The following is a 12472-nucleotide window of genomic DNA, read 5'->3' as shown; positions in this document are numbered from 1 at the left end:
TTAGCAACATCAATCCAGTCTTCCACGTATCAAATCTTGAAAAGTGTATATCTGATGAAACCCTCGTGATTCCCCTTGACGAGATTGAGATCTAAGAGAACTTGAACTTTGTAGAAGAACCCATCGAAATCATGGATCGAGAGATCAAACGTACGAAACAAAGTCGCATCCCGATAGTGAAGGTTCGTTGGAATGCCAAGGGGGACCTGAGTTCACTTGGGAGCGCGAAAACTTGATAAAAACAGAAGTATCCGCATCTCTTTTCAATTCCATGACTTGTATCTTAACTCTAAATTTTGGGACGAAATTCCCTCTAACGGGGGGGTAATGTCACAATCCGAAAACTTTCCATCTTTGTAACCCGTTTTCTGTCAGCTAAGTCGTTACGTTCCAATTTTTCCGTTAACTTTGTTTAAATTAATAAAATTGGGACTTCTTATTTTGACATCATGAGTGTCGGAACACATTAGAAATGCGTGAAAACATCCCAAATATTCATTTGGAAAATTTTTAGTTTCATCTAAGTCGTGATTGCGGTAACTTAATCCGGTATGACCAAAAGCACCGTTTAACGTCAATATCGGGTAGAATTCCGTCGGGGCCATAAAATCAACCCCTATATAAGGGATTGAGTAACATCATTTTGAAGATTGTTCTCTCTCTTAAAAAACTTTCTCTCACTACTCTCTCTCTCTTAAAATCCGATTTTGATCCAAAAACCCCCTTTCAAGCATCAAATTGGTAAGCAATCTATCCTAACTTGTTGTTTAACTTGATTGGTATGCAAATTCATGTTTGAATCACTCAAAACACACATGGACAAGTGTTTACGGTTGGTAACACCTCCCAAAACATTGAACACCTCTAAAGAGGGTTTTGAAGCCCCAAAACCCCTCCAAATCACTTCTAGTGCTTAGTTAAGACCTTTGGACTTGCAAGATTGGACTTAGAACACCAAAATCTTACCATTTGGGGAGTAAACATGAGTTTACGGCCCAAGAACATGCTTGTACCGTAAACCCTCATTCATGGACCATAAACACCTTTTAAGGTGTTAGTTTGCCCCCTAAACACCTCCAAAAGCTTCCATGAGAGTATAGAACCTTATAATCCTTCAAGAGATGCACCAAAACATACACAAATGGGTCAAACTTGAGTTTACGGCCCAAGAACATTCTTGGATCGTAAACACCTCTTCTTAGACCTTAAACTCCTCCAATGGGTGTTAAAGTGCCCTTAACACCTTGTATGGCTTAGAAATGGGTCTAGAACTTAGCATGCTTAATCTTCAACCACCGAATCACATGAATCATGGACAAACATGAGTTTACTGCCGTAAACTCATGTGTTTAAGGTAGTAAACTCACCAAGAACACCTTCATAGACCGTAAACTGCTTTTCCAAGGTCAATTCAAGTCCCAATCACTTCCTAAGCCATGTAATCAACCCTAGAACCTTCCTTTGTGCATTGTAATTTAACTAGGACCACTAAAACACATTAAGGATGGGTACATAAGAGTTTATGGCCATAAAATCCTAGTTTACTGCTGTAAACTCCTTAAATGGTCCTTATGACGTTAAAATTCCATTCCAATGCCTTAAAACTAAGCCTAGTATCACCCCAAAAGAGTATAAGACCATTAAGCAACCAAGAACACCCCCACCATGAGTTTACAACCGTAAACTCCCCTAAGGGCTTACTCATGAAGAGTAAACTCCTTATCTAGGCCCTACACATCTTTTGATGTTACCTGGGTCACTCCAAACACTTTGTATTGAAGTGTTTTCGCGTCTCGAAGTGTTAATTCATGTTAATTAGTAAATCAAGGTCTAATTAGATACAATTTATGTATCTCTTCATATTACATAGGAACCTCGCGTGTAATCAAGCCTCGAACTGACGTTTTGCATCCAAACCAACACGTTTCTTGACTGGTGAGTTCATACCCCCTACGCCTTTTTTGTGTTTTTCAATGTTTTCAGGTGGGGGGGGGGGGAGGAATACAAGGAAATTATAAATGTTTTAGAAACTTAAAACTGATGAAATTTCTATAAATATCTGGCAAACTTTTAGATATCTTTACCCCTTATTATTATGCGGAGCATAAGGGATGTTTTATCGAATATAACCACATGGATTTCAAATACAATAAAGGAAACAATCAAAACAATCAAATTATTATGGAAATAATTTGGGATCTTCAGTTCTTGTTTTAGGGACACAAATTTTCATGCAAAGTTAATAGATAAACTATGTCTGATTCAGTTTATCTCTATTTAATTTAGAATATCATGCCAGATAATTTCTTTGTATTCAATTACTATATTATGTTTCAAAACGATTATGATGTTTGATAACGACCGAGTGCACCGTGAATAATTTAATACTAGCTTGTGAGATTTATCTTCATTAAACCCTTCGGGTTATCAGTAAATCCTCCCCAGAACTATAACCAAAGTCTCTAGAGGGAGAGCGTGGAATTTGTGAATAGATCTATTCGGGACTGACAATCCCACACCTTAACTGCTAGCTACAGTTAGGCGGGCACGCCTGGGGTGACAAATTATGGATATCGTCCGACGCCTGAAGAAGTCAAGGAGGTCTCGTGTCATATTAGCATGGTTATCCGACTCACAATACGTATTAATATAAAATATAAGTTTATTCACGAATTCTATATTTTCCTTTATTCTATAGTTTTATGTATTAAAACTATCTATTGTTGTCCTGGATGGTATTCCCAGGGGTTTTCAATCTATAGTTTTACGTATTAAACTATTTACTGTTGTACCGAACGGAATTCAAAAGTTTAACTAAACTATCTTTATAAGAAAATATGGGATTTTCTTGGATAACAACTTTTACATAAACCAAAGGAAACATGATCTTTTTACATAAACAAACAGCTTCTGAACTCACCAGCTTTATGCTGATTTTCAAACTGCTTGTATTCTCAGGTCGACATTAGACAGGTACCCGCAATCTTTTGGAGAAGACGGAGCGTTTTAGAAGACACGTCTTTACTTTTGTTCAAACTATTGTACGATGAAAACATGTATCACTTTACTTTTTAACAAATGTAATTATTCATATGTAATGTAATGTTTCGTGTTTACTATGCTTACTATGTACATTAGTTGTGATACTTACATGACGTCCTCCGCCCCGGAACGTTTCCGCCATCGGTTTCGGGGTGTGACATTTACTATTCGGAATGACTAGACATACTGTAAGGAATCTATGGCTTTTACTGGTGGGAAATGACTACACATATGTCAGCAATCTATGACAATTATTGTTCCAAAAATAGATTCTAAAATATCAATTCTGGAATGTGGTTCCGAAATAGTTTGTCCAGAACCTAGCTCTGAAATAGTTGTTCCGGAACGTGGATACAGAACAATAGTCCGAAATACTGTCAATAATCTATGATGTTTACTGTTCGGAATGAGTAGACATATGTCAGGAATCTACGACTTTTACTATTCGGAATGACTACACATATGTCAGGAATCTAGGACAATTATTGTTTCGAAATTAGGGTTCGAAATATGAATTCCGAAATGTGGCTCTAGAATGTGTATTCCGGAATCATAACCCTAGTAAATGCCATTATATAAAGGAATTCAATCTTTCAAAGTCTTTACCTTGTTAAATTTACTACTAATAATTCATTTCTCATAATCCAAAGAAATGGTATATTGTGATTGTGGCGTTGAGGGTATTATAAGGACATCAACAACTAGAAATAACAATGGACAACTTTTTTACACTTGTTCTAAAGAGGTATGTCAGTTATTCTTTTATTATTTTTCTTTAAATTAATATTAATTTACACAATATACGTCATGTGTTTGATCTTAAATTTTCAGGGACCACAGTCTGGGTTTATCTGTTGGGTTGACAAAGCAAAATACAATAATTCGGTGATAATCAATAACTTATTTCGATTGAAGAAGAAACTTAAAACCCAAAATATGCACTTGAAGATAGCGTTAATTTGTAGTTGGATTTTCGTTTTTGGAATAATTGTGTACAAGTTGTAAGCTCTATGTTCATCAACTAAGTTTCCCTTCTGTAACGCTTATTAATCTTTTTAATATATAATGTTTTTTTGTTTGTTAGTATTACTGTGGTACTTGTAAATTATGCTTTTTCTATCTTTGTAATATGTAACAAATATTAGGGCAATAATAATATTTTTCATTACGCATTGGAAATCAATTACAAACATAAATAACTGCAATTACATTGGCAATAAAACTGCAATAAAATGGAATGGTATTTCCCATTCTAATGGAGGGGGAAGATGGTGCACAGTTTGTGTCTAGTAGTCAGTCTGAAACACATCAACCCGATAATATATCTAAGCCGTATCAGGTAATTCATGGATGTTCGAATAGCATGATGCTGCAATAGCATGGCCGCAAGCTATACCCAAACTGCGCAATTTCCCACATGAACATGTATGATGGTTCAAATCAAAAACACAAGTTTTAAAAAAAAATAAAAAGTCGATAAATGTTAGCCCGAAGTGGACATAGGATCTCTGGCAGGATCTTTGTTGCTTTCCACCGAACAAACTTTTGCATCCTTTTATGAAGTATTGTTTCAGCATACGAGGTAAGTATGGTAGTCAATATTGATTGCTGAGAGGGAAAAGAAACAGATCCCAATGTATTTTGTAAGCTGGGTACTCCAAGTAGCGGAGTTGAACTACTCCTTGATAGAAAAGTTGATGTTTTCTCTTGTCTATACATCTAGACGATTACGAAGGTACTTTCAAGCCTACCTCATCACCGTGTTAACTAACCAACCAATAAGACATATCCAGATGTAACCAGAAAGGTTCAGGTGAATGACAAAGCGGGCAATTAATCTAGGAGAGCATGATATCTCATACAAGCCTAGAATAAGCATTAAGGCTCAAGCATTGGCAAATTTCATAACAGAAATGCCACAAGAAGAAAAGATTGTATCTATTCATTCTCGGTTGATATCTCGTACAAGCCTTTCCATTTTTTTTCTTGGGTTCCGGTTGAGATTAAATATTTTCATGCTCGATACGATTTTAGGTTGAGAGTGACTTTGGAAATGGCTTTGTCTTTGGGATTGGAATTGGAATTGAAAGTCGGGAGGGTTGTTAAATGGTTTGAAGTCATTTTTTGGTTGGGATTAGAATTGGAATTTGGGTTGAGATTATGATTGGAATTAGGGTTGCATATGAATATGATATGGAGTTTAGTATGTATGGGGATACTGATAACTAGGGGGTGAAAAAATTTTGATTTTGGAAGAAGGTAGATGATAAATGGTTTGAAGTGGTTGTGGTTTAGGTATTTTTCTTGTTTTTTCTTGGAGTATTGGGTTGGATGGGGAAGCCATTTTTCACAAAATATGGAGAATGTTTGAGTGAAAAGTTGAAGGTTATTGTATGTTATACAATAAAATAGTTGTTGGTATTTGGAAATGTTGAAAAATGGTTAAAAGTTTCAATTTTTTTCATCAAAAAAACGGTAACTTCAAAAGAGTGGGTAAATTATTTAAAATATGAAAAAAATTGTCTTTCTCTCTCATCGACACACACCTCCTAAGTTAGGCTACCGAATTCGACATGCCTAGTTGGTGGTGTGGTGTTTACCGAGTCCGGCTCGGATATGCTGAGTCCATTCCTTCTAGCCTTAGAAGTTACATCATGTTATCGAGTTCAACTTATCGAGGGAAAAAGATATGAATGAAAATAAGAAGAAAAATAAAAGAAATTAGTGTTTCTGAGTTCCATCCTAACTTTTGTAACACCGTAAATTTCAAAACAAAATTTTCAAATTTTCATAAAACATAATTCAATTAATATTCATAAAACAACCATATTCATTATCCAATTCAGGTCAATACAAAATCCCAAGATCACAAATGTAAAAACTCCGAGTGTGTGTGTACGGATCAAGCCGGCGCCTTCCCGCGGTCATCACTAGTACCTGAAACAATAACATCAAACTCTGTAAGCACAAAGCTTAGTAAGTTCCCCAAAATACCACATATAACACATAATAGCCACTCGAGGCTATAACTCTGTGGGTCCGTGCACCTAAACTCTGTGAACCCTCATGTTCTAGCTCTGATAAACATGCACCACATAAATCACATAGAAATAATGCAGTACAACACATAACAAACATAGCATACAAATACTCTATCACATAACTCTGGTTACCTACTCAAGGTAAGGTATAGTGAGAAGACTCGCCTCGCGTATCTCGGTATCTCACGAATCCTGGAAATCCCTCGTGCTCGATCCTCCGAGCTCTAATCCTCCTATAACATCATATGTCTCTAGTTAACACTTTATATCTTCTAAGGTTGACTATCCCTAAGAAGTCAACATAGGTCAACGGTCAACGGTCAACTTTGACCGGAATCGGCGAGTGCGCTATGGCGACTCGGCGAGTCTAGACGTTTTCACCAACTCTCTAAAATTCCCTTCCTACACGTCGAGTATTCCCCCCTCACTCGACGAGTTTCACCTGGAAGAATCGCGGGACCACCCCGACTCAACTCTCCGAGTCTCAAGAACAACTCGGCGAGTCCCAGTTCGACTCAGTCCACCTGTTGTCCCTCTCCAACTCACCCTGACTCACTGAGTCAACCCATGACTAGATTGGACCACTCACTGAGCGAACCCAAGGCAATCTTCAAACTACTTGCCATGTCTGATGAACAGACTCGGCGAGTCCATGCCATGCAACCACTCCAACTTGCTTCTAAGGTCAGATTTGCTTCCACAATTTATAGATCTGGCCTCCTTAGACTGATTCATCACGTAAAGCTTCTATCTTGGTGCCCATAACACACCCCATGGCTCATAAATAGAGTTTTGACCTAAGGCATAAGGATTCCAATCCAAAACCTCCATTGATTCCCAAAAAGCTTGGGCAAAGGGACACTCTGGACCTCCAAGGGTCCGGATCTATGGTTTAAATCACATAAGGGACCAAGGGGGCACTAGATCTTGCCACAAAGGGTTCAACAAACCCTAAATCTAAATAAACATCAACAAGGAAGAAGATAACTCGAAATTATTACCACAATAGTGATGCTCTGGACTCCAAACTCTCAGAAATGGCTCCACTTGCTTTCCCTTAGCTAGTTCTCTCCTTTCTTGCAAAAATGACACCTCCAAGATCAATAATGGCCTTCTACTTTGCTTCAAATGCTCACACTCGATTAGGGTTTCACTCAAGGGACTGGTGAGCACAAATGATGGCCATAAGGCCCTTTATATGGGTCTCAAACCCGAGAAATTAGAGTTTCATTACACAACGCTGACTCGCCGAGTCCATATCCTGGACTCGCCGAGTCCAGGCGCGATCCCGCGACCAGATCCGCGACCCTACTCGATGAGTCTGAGCTCCAACTCGCCGAGTCCCCTCTCAAAACACCAAAAACATAAATATACAAGATACCTGAAAAAATCCGGCTGTTACAATTCTCCCCCACTAGAACTAGACTTCGCCCTCGAAGTCTCGCTCTGAAAACAGCTCCGGATGCTGCTCCTGCATCATACGCTCTGGCTCCCAGGTCATCTCCGATCCCCTCCGGTGTTGCCACTGAACCAACACCAGAGGTACCTCCTTATTCCTCAGAACCTTGATCTTCCGATCTCTGATGGCCACTGGTCTCTCGGCATAATTCAGGCTTGCATCCACCTGAATATCCTCTAATGGAACCACTGTCGATTCATCGGCTATACACTTCCTCAACTGCGACACATGAAAAGTGTCGTGGATCTGCCCCAACTCTGCTGGCAACTCCAGCCGATAGGCTACCCGGCCTACCCTCGCAATCACACGAAATGGTCCTATAAACCGGGGCCCCAACTTGCCCCTCTTCCTGAACCGAATCACTCCTTTCCAAGGGGAAACCTTCAGGAGAACGAAGTCGCCGACCTGAAATTCAAGCTCGGACTGGCGCCTATCCGCATAACTCTTTCGTCGGCTCTGGGCGGTCAATAACCTCTGTCTGACCTGCTGTATCTGCTCTGTCATCTGAATCACGATCTCTGTACGGCCCATCACTCTCTGCCCAACCTCACCCCAACAAATTGGGGTCCGACACCTCCTACCATACAACAGCTCAAAGGGCGGCATACCGATGCTCGAATGATGGTTGTTATTTTAGGAAAACTCCGCTAAGGGTAAATACGCATCCCAGCTACCCCCGAAATCCAACACACATGCTCGAAGCATGTCTTCAAGCGTCTAAATCGTCCGCTCACTCTGGCCGTCTGTCTGGGGATGATATGCGGTACTAAAATGCAGTTTAGTACCCAACTCCTCATGAAATTTCTTCCAGAATCTGGAAGTGAAACGCACATCACGGTCCGAAACAATCGAGATCGGCACCCCATGCCGAGATACCACTTCTCTCACATAAACCTCCGCCAACTTCTCCGCCGAAGAACTCTCACTGATGGCAAGGAAGTGAGCGCTCTTCGTCAACCTATCCACAATCACCCAAATTGCATCAACTCCTCTAGCAGTCCTCGGCAATTTGGTGATGAAATCCATAGTGATATGTTCCCACTTCCACTCGGGAACCTCCAATGGCTGTAACTTGCCATGCGGTCTCTGGTGCTCGGCCTTAACCCTTCGGCAGGTCAAACACCTCTCGACAAACCATGCGACGTCCCTCTTCATACAGGGCCACCAATACTCTTTCCTTAAATCCAAATACATTTTCGTAGCCCCGGGATGGATCGAAAATTTCGATCTATGTGCTTCCTCTATCAAAGTAGTACGCGTACCGCCCACAAACGCTACCCAAATTCGGCCCTGAAAAGTCATAAGCCCTCGACTATCCGAAACGAACTTTGAAACCAAACCAATGACTCGTTCTCTCTTCTGCATCTCCAGATGCACAGCCTCGGCCTGTGCCCCACGAATGACATCCAGAACTGGAGCTATCACGGTCAATCTCAAACATACATTTCGCAGTGGAGTACTCTCCGCCCTGCGGCTCAACGCATCAGCTACCACATTAGCCTTGCCTGGGTGGTACAGGATCTCACAATCATAATCCTTGACCACATCTAACCACCTCCTCTGCCGCATATTTAGGTTAGGCTGATCCATCAAGTACTTCAAGCTCTTATGGTCCGTGTATATCGTACAACGAACCCCATACAAGTAGTGACGCCAAATCTTGAGGGCGAACACCTCTGCCCCCAACTCTAGATCATGCGTGGGATATCTCTTCTCATGAGGCTTCAACTGCCTCGATGCATATGCTATCACATGTCCCTTCTGCATCAGTACCGCCCCCAGCCCTAAAATCGATGCATCACAAAATACCACAAAATCTTCCATCCCTTCCGGAAGAGCTAATACCGGGGCTTCGCACAACCTTTGGTGAAGCGTCTCAAAGGAGGTCTGCTGCTCGGGACCCCATGAAAATGCAACAACCTTCTGGGTCAATCTGGTGAGTGGCACCGCGATCTTGGAGAAATCCTTGATAAATCTCTGATAGTACCCTGCCAACCCAAGGAAGCTCCTGATCTCAAAGGGTGACTTTGGCACCTCCCAACTCATCACCGCCTCAACCTTGGCCGGATCGACCAATATCCCTTTCTGATTAACAAGATGTCCCAGAAACTAGACCTCCCGCAACCACAAATCGCACTTGGAAAACTTTGCATAAATTTTCTCCGATCGCAAAACCCCAAGAACTTCCCTCAAATGCTCCTCATGCTGCTCTCTAGATCTCGAATATACTAGAATATCATCGATGAATACAATCACTGACCGATCCAACATCGGCCTGCATACCCTGTTCATGAGATCCATGAACACAGCCGGGGCATTGGTGAGCCCAAAAGGCATCACCACAAACTCATAAGGCCCATATCGCGTCCTGAACGCTGTCTTCTAGACGTCCTCGTCCCGCACTCTCACTTGATGATAGCCCGACCTCAAATCGATCTTGGAGAACCAACATGCTCCCTGTAACTGATCGAATAAATCGTCGATCCTCGGCAATGGGTAACGGTTCTTGACCGTCAGCTTGTTCAATTCCCAGTAATCAATACACATTCGATGCGAGTCGTCCTTCTTCTTCACAAACAAAATGGGCGCTCCCCACGGCGAGCTACTCGGCCGAATAAACCCCTTCCCCAGCAGCTCCTGAAGCTACGAGGATAACTCTTGCATCTCTGGAGGTGCAAGACGATAAGGCACCTTAGCGATAGGCGCGGCCCCCGGAACCAAATCAATACTGAACTCTACTTGCCTCACGGGAGGCACACCCGGTAACTCTTCGGGAAAAACATCTGGAAACTCACGCACCACCGGAACCACCTCCACTGAACTTGGTCTCTCGGAGATCACCCGCGTATCCATCACATATGCCACAAAACCCTTACAGCCCTGCTGTAAACACTGCCTCGCCCTAGCGGCCGAACAAAAGGCTGATCCAGAACGTGTACCCTCGCCGTACACTGAAAGAACTCCCCCACTAGGATCTCGTATGGTCACCAGTTAACGCTCACAGTCGATAACCGCGCCAAATCGGCTCAACCAGTCCATGCCCACAATGACACAGACATCACCCATCACAATAAGAACAAGATCAATTGGAAACTCAACCCCAAAAGTCTCTAACACACATCCCCGGAGGACCTCCATGGCACAAATCACTCTATCGGCAGCTATGGAAACCCGCAGAGGCCGACTCAATGCCTCACGACTAACACTGATATGCTGACTAAAGGCCAAAGATACAAAAGACCGACTCGCGCCCGAGTCAAATAACACCAAAGCAGGCACGGAGTTCACAAGGAAGGTACCTATGCATAACATAATATAAGCATAATATCTCAACACCAAAATAAATACATAGAAGGAAACGTACCAGCCACAACATCGGGTGCAACGCGGACCTCCTCCGCAGTCAGTTGAAAGGCTCTCCCTCGAGCTCTCGGCGCCTCGGCCTTCACGGGCCGACTCTCTGTAGCTCTGATGGCGGCAGGAGCAGATCCCTGAGATGCTCTGCGCAACAGCGGACACTCCGCCTTCCAGTGTCCGGTCTGGTTGCAGTGAAAACACACTACAAACCCCTTGGGGCAGTCCTTAGCCATATGCCCCTCCTTGCCACATTTGTAGCAAGATCCCGCTCGACAGACTCCATCATGACCCTTGTCGCACTTCCCGCAAGTGCGGCCCTTCTGGCTCCCGGGTTTGGGATCAGCGGGCTTGGCCCGCTTGGCTGCCGGCTGAGACTGTGCCGGCCGCCGATCCCTCCCCTGAGACTCCGCCTCCTCCCTGGCCTGTGTCTCAAGCTCAATCTCCCTCTTCCGGGCATTTTCCTGAAGCTCAGCAAATGTCTGATACGAGGAGTTCACGGCGAACTCCCGAATATCCCGTCTCAAAATGCTCAGGTAGCGGCTCATACGTGCCTGCTCAGTGGACACGTGCTCAAGGCAGAACATCACCCTCTCATGGAACATCCTCGTGATCGCTGTAACTGACTCAGTACCCTGCTTGAGGGTCAGAAACTCCTATGCCAAACGCTCCCTCTCCACCTGGGGAACGTACTCATCCCGGAACATGGTAGTGAACCTCTCCCAGGTCACCGCCGAAAGCTCCGCAGGCGTAAAATGCACCGTCACAAACTTCCACCAGTCCTTCGCTCCCAAGCGAAGCTGGTTCAGCATGAACCGAACCTTCAGATGCTCAGGAGATGAGCAAGTGAAGAAGCACCCCTCCATATCAGATATCCACCTCATAGCTTCCACCGGATCCTGTGTCCCATCAAACTCTGGTGGTTTGGTGTTGCTGAACTCCCGAAACAGCAACGCATCACCTCCCTGGGGTCTCGCCGCAGCGATCGCTGCGGTAGCCGCTGCAACAGAAGCCTCAGAAAGAGTGGCGTAACGCTCGTCAAATGTCTCAATCAATGCGGTCTTAATAGACCCGAACATCTCTGGTATCTCAGCTCTGATGACCGCAGCCACCTCCTCATGAATGATCTGTCGAATCTCCTCATCACTAGCTCCGGCACCCTCCGGCATATGACGTGTCCTCACCATGATCAACCTCTGAAATACAACATGTGATAAATTAGAATTCACTCGAGCATACTCACACTCAACAATCCATCCCTCCTTGATTCTTGGTATCCCAAAGATTCTTATTTGGACCGTGCACCGCCCCGGTGCTTTCAGTAGTACGGGCCCAATACTACTGTCCACACCGTCTCAGTACACACCCCAAATCTTCCTCTTCGGATCCCAAATCCCAAGTACTCTATCATGCGAAGACCACTCTCTAATAGATCTCTCATAAGCCCCTCGTTGCTACCTACTCACTCTCAAGCATCTCATAGCAGCTCACCTCTCCCTAGGCTAAGGCATCACAAATCAGGCCACTCTAGTCCTATTAGCAATACCTAGCCTACTCTAGCATGCGAATACATCAT

The sequence above is a fragment of the Lactuca saligna genome, chromosome 2, assembly GCF_052625555.1.
Source record: "Lactuca saligna cultivar CGN05327 chromosome 2, ASM5262555v1, whole genome shotgun sequence".
Classification (NCBI taxonomy): Eukaryota; Viridiplantae; Streptophyta; class Magnoliopsida; order Asterales; family Asteraceae; genus Lactuca; species Lactuca saligna.
The sequence above is the reverse complement of the archived record's forward strand: the minus strand, read 5'-3'. Positions refer to the sequence as shown.